Source organism: Rousettus aegyptiacus, unplaced genomic scaffold (genome assembly GCF_014176215.1).
Source record: "Rousettus aegyptiacus isolate mRouAeg1 unplaced genomic scaffold, mRouAeg1.p scaffold_m13_p_3, whole genome shotgun sequence".
Lineage (NCBI taxonomy): Eukaryota > Metazoa > Chordata > Mammalia > Chiroptera > Pteropodidae > Rousettus > Rousettus aegyptiacus.
The window spans coordinates 102,572,288-102,577,507 of record NW_023416306.1 but is presented as its reverse complement, the minus strand read 5'-3'; the positions used below and the strand labels follow the sequence as shown (position 1 = coordinate 102,577,507).

Below are 5,220 nucleotides of genomic sequence, written 5' to 3'. Positions count from 1 at the left end.
TAATCTTATGGCTTAGACAATGGGAAGCTGACGGGTAGATGATCATGAATAAGCCATGGTGGGGTCAGTACATGGGAAGACATTTGGGTTCACCTGCAAGAGTCTGAACTCATGCTCACTATCTTCCACATTCCAGTGCAGAAGGCACTAACACTCCCATGCAATCAGGAAGCTGATTCCCTAGCCCAGGTATGAGCCTAGCAACTGACCCTTGAGTAGATACAGTAGATTGGGTGCATAGGAAAAATGGCCACTATAGCTCCTGGATGGTATGGCATATTGCTTAGGATGTCGGCTAGCTCTTGAAATACAGTGACTTGGTCAATGCAGTAACAGCATGTCCTGTGTGTTCTAAACAATGCCCAAAGGCAACTGCCAAACGAGTCTAGGGCCATCCATCAGAGTTCCCAATCAATGAGAGACTGGCAAATTGATTATATTGGCCCCTCTGAGTGAGGTTTCTAAATACACCTTCATTTGTGTGGACACTACATCTGTCCTAACCCAAGCTTTCCCCTGTTGCCACACATTAGGGAATTAGAGAAGCTGAGAGCCATGTAGAGCTATCCTCATCAATGAGACGGTCATCAGGGATCATATTTCAAAGGTTATGATATGCAAGACTAGGCAAAGAACATGACGTTGAAGGGGATTCCATCTTCCCTATAATCCACAGGAAGTAGGGTTGGTAGAAAGAAAAAGTGGAATATTAAAACGGCAGATTAAATTACTAACAGGTAAAAACGCCTTGGCCAGGGGACTGAAGTATTGTCCCAGGCTTTAATAAATTTGAATAATCAACCAGTAGGACTTAACTGTTTCATATGGCAGACTGGGGACCCCTGTACCAAACACTATAAAGTACGAAAGTCCTGGGATTCAGCCATTTCCTAACTCTCAGTGTGGATCAACATTTTATGCTGCTGAGAACGCCATGCTCCATTACACCTGGGAAAGGGGTCATCTACTGGAATTTGCAATGGGAAATCCCACCAGGATGGTTAAATTACCTCTCACTCATGGGGGAATTACTCAATCTCCACTGGGATCTCATGTTTGTGCTACAAAGCTGGACATGTTGAAACACACTATTCCTAGAATGGAACATGCACCATTGAAAGAGGGAAGAAAGTGGGAGTCCTGGAGTGGCATATCCCACCCCCATCTCACACACACAAGAGTACTGCCTCCCCCAGCCAGCATGTATGGTATGCACAACCAGGTTAAATTCCTAAAGCTGCAGCCACATTAATGTAAAAGGATTGGGGCACATGTGTAATTCTTATGGAGGAAAGAGCTTTCCATACAAGTTCCTACTACATATCTGACTTTTTGACCTTAGACTTCTGCTGGTCCTATAGTGTATGATCACTGAATGGGCACCTGATGGTAATACTTTTGTACAGTGGACCCAGTCATATGCTAGAGAGGGCTGCTGCCCACGTATACAACAGTGGATTGACAGGACATGAACTTTGATTGACCCTCTATCTGGACCTAGGCAATCAGATGCTTTTTACCTTCTCCTCTATCTGCGGAATGTATGTTCCCCACACTGTTCCCACATTAGGAGCTACTTTAAGGACAAAGCCTTGAGAGAGGAATTTGTTTTTATCGGGGTAACACTGGTTAATAAAATTATGTAGGTTTCAAGTGTATAAATCAATAACACGTCATATGCATGTTGCATCATGTTCGCCAAAGTTAAATTTCCTTCTATTACCATATATTTAACCCCTTGTACCACTGACTACTAGGAGAGCAACATTTTGAACTTCACTTGGGAAAAATCCAGGAGTTGCAAATAGGCACCACCAGGTCAAAGCCGTGCAGTGCGCTCTTCACTTCTTCACCCTAAGGATTTTGTAAACATAGGAATGGAAAAAGTGCCTGCGTGAGAGAATTGTAGACAGCATTGAGGCAGTGGTCCCATATTAAACCATAGCCTTAATAACAGAGTGTTTCTACATCTTTAGTCTTGCTTCAATAATTGGCAGGGTGCGACAGTCTCTGTGAAAAGTGCTTCATCCAGTGAATGTTTTATCGGTTAGCTTGTAACATCTGCGGCTGTCCAAAGTATGAATCGAAACTTTTCACTCAGGGAGCGTCAGGAGCAACAACTGAAACATCTCCTCCGGCAAATGCCAGAACAATAACCTGGTGTAAAGCGTAGGGCAAAGGGCGGGTCCCAGGGCTGTGAGCGGTAAGGACCAGGTGGAGGAAATATCGCGAGGCTTTGGCGTCTGCTGTCCCGCGAGAAGTTGTCCAACGGGAACTTATGGCTGGTTCTGGGTTCTGGCTTCTGGAAGGATCTTAACCTTCTCTAGAGAACTCGAATGGTCTCAGATAATCAAGTTCTGCAAGTTTCCGTTCAGTATTCTCCAAAGACAGCGTTCACCTGGGATTTAGAGGTAAGCCATGCACGCGTATCCAGAGTTATAGTTGGTATCTCCATTTCATACTTTTAAGGAAAGTCTGGGAATTAAATTGAGTTGTTTTGCTGAAGAGGCGCACCAAGACCATATTGACACACGGGCGGAGCATGACTTGTACAGATTAATAGTGTTACTTTAATCTGAGTGGCCAAGACGAGTTTCTGGTGGTTGTACTGGCTTGTGAGCATTGTTTCTTGATAACCGTGAGATGATGGCTTATTTACACCTGGTTTAAGTGAGACCCGCCCCCCCGCCCCAGAGGACTCTGCCGTTGGGGCTGGTTACATGCAAAAATATGCCTAAATTAGATTTCTTGGTTTGGGGGTGCTCTGTACCCACCTTGGTGGTTTCTGATTTGAGAGAAAGCACATCCACTGCAGTCCTGCAGGTGGAGGCCTTTTCTGATCTGTAGCATGAGGCAGCCTTTAGCTGAGATGCATTTCCTTAGTTAAATGTTGTTGCCACTTTGTATTCTTGTCTTACAATAACCTGTAGATTCCTAATAATGCGAGTCCTGTGCGAGTTCTTTAGCAATTAAAACTTGTCTGTCACGATTAGTGAATTTGCCTCTAACAAGAACAAAGAATAAAATTTTTAAAAATCAGAAGAAACAGAATGCAAGGAAGAGAGAAAAACTAAAAATAAGACAAAAATTTCTAACTTATTTCAAGAGGAAAAGAAAAGCTATTTATTGCATCTAAAATTATAGACTTGGATCTGTTTGAAAAAATTAGTAGGTTTGGAAGATAGAGGAAATTAAAAGAGGAAAAAAGAAGGAAAATAGTGGAGAAATGATCCACATGTTTAAATATTTTCTGATAGAACTATAGAATATTAGAGAAAATGCAATGAGGAAAAATTAATAAAGAAATAATTCATAAGAGTCCCTAGGATGGAAAAAAATAACCCCATAGTGATGTCGTTCACCAAGTACGAGCCCAGTATATTAAAATAACCTCGACCAAGGTATATCCTTATTCAATTTGGTAACACTTGAAATAGAAGAAAAGGTTAGAGAGAGAAATACCAAAACAGAGGATTGATTATAGAATTCTAGCAAAAATGAAAAAAATCTAAAATACTTTTGGAGATTTTCTTAAAAAGCTATTTACAAAGAATGATTTTAAATTACAAAATTAGAAACTTACAAAAATTTCAGAAATATCTATATTTGTAAGTTATTGTCATAAGCATATGCTTCCAAAATGTATCAAGATTTTTTTTTTCATGACAGAACAGATGTTAATATAGTTTTGTGTGTATGTGTGTGTAGGTAATGCTTCATAAATTTGCATGTCATCCTTATGCATGAGCTATACTAATGTTCTTGATACTATTCCAATTTTTGTATATATGCTACCAAAGCAAGTACCACTATAGGATTTTCATTAATATGACTACTAATAAGTAAAAAAAAGTCATAAAAATTATTTTAAGTGTTGCCAATAGTGATCACATATATTTCAGTAGGAGAGACAACAAATTTTTCTAAATCACAAACTGTCCTGTCCTGGACCTGCAGACACTAGTAAATAAAATAGTGGTGTGCTGATTTTAATAATTATTTGTTAGACGTGTTAGAAAATATTAAACATTTTAATTTTAAAATGGTAAATTCTGGAAATTTATCATTTTGGTCACTGAAACACATGATACTGCCTAGGTATCCTTCCTGATAATGCTAGGTTTCTGTGTAACAATGAAATACAACCACAGAAGAACAGGCATCACAGGAAGTGGAACTTAAAAAAAAGATATTTATCATTGTATCATTTGATTCATTCCTGTGTTATGCAATCTGGGTTTGCAATCTCCATTTCCAGAAAAATTTCCTACAGTATCGATATTCTGTTTTTTATTCCTTATCAAAGAAAGTCACCTCTTTCCTTTACCCCTCTTTTATATAGAATGATATGTACCTTGATAGCAGGGAATAAAGAAGAGAAATATGCCTCTTTGCCATTAAAATAGAGAGTTCATAAACATTGTGTTCCTATGGCTGTAATGCTTGTGTGCATGCTCATATTATGTGTGTTGACTTCATCAGGCTTTTATCTTTAATTGTACTGTTGGAGATTACTTGGTACAGGCTTTCTATTTATAACCTCATAAAAGTGATTTTTGAAGGAGGGATAATCTTTACTGTGTTATTTATTGCATGCAATACACCTCAGTAAATAAATTGTACACAGAAACAGTTGATGGTATAAAGGATGATCTCGGTACAGAGCAAAAGAGGACTACAATTGCATGCTCAGCACTAATCTCTCTTGCTTTTTGTGTTTGTGCCAAGGTACTTTTGGTAATATTAATTGAGAGGAGCCACATAGTATTTTAAATAGCGCCATGGGAATTTGTCCCATTATACAGCTGAGTAACTATACAAAACATCCATCAGTACTGACCACACCATTGAATATTGCATTGTGGCATCAACCCAAGACATTACATTTATCTAATCATTGACTTTACATTTACCTCAATCTATTTCAAGACACAAAATGAAATGCTTGCTGCAAATTACATTTCCAGCAATTTCTGATAAAGGAAGGAAATGAACTTTGAATGGGGCAATTGTTTTCTAAATGGATTTTTAAGACATGGTATATTGGGTCCTGAGTTCATTGATTTGTCGTGGGCCACAAGACACAGGTTGAAAGGGGACATCTCTCCAGTAGAAGAGAGAGTTGGAAGGAGATTGCTTATTCCCTGAATCAGAGTCCTTAAGCCAAATTTAAAAACCTGCTCATGGAGCAAATTTCTTTTGATTCCTTAAAAATCTCAA

At 38.9% G+C, this 5,220-nt stretch overlaps 1 non-coding gene across 1 annotated transcript; it reads right to left on the bottom strand.

Moving 5' to 3' along the window:
* Nucleotides 1-3,700: 3,700 nt before the first annotated feature.
* LOC118601091 lies at nt 3,701-3,803 on the bottom strand. The gene has a single exon (XR_004950191.1). It is a non-coding gene; the product is annotated as a U6 spliceosomal RNA (small nuclear RNA).
* Between the last annotated feature and the right edge of the window lie 1,417 nt (nt 3,804-5,220).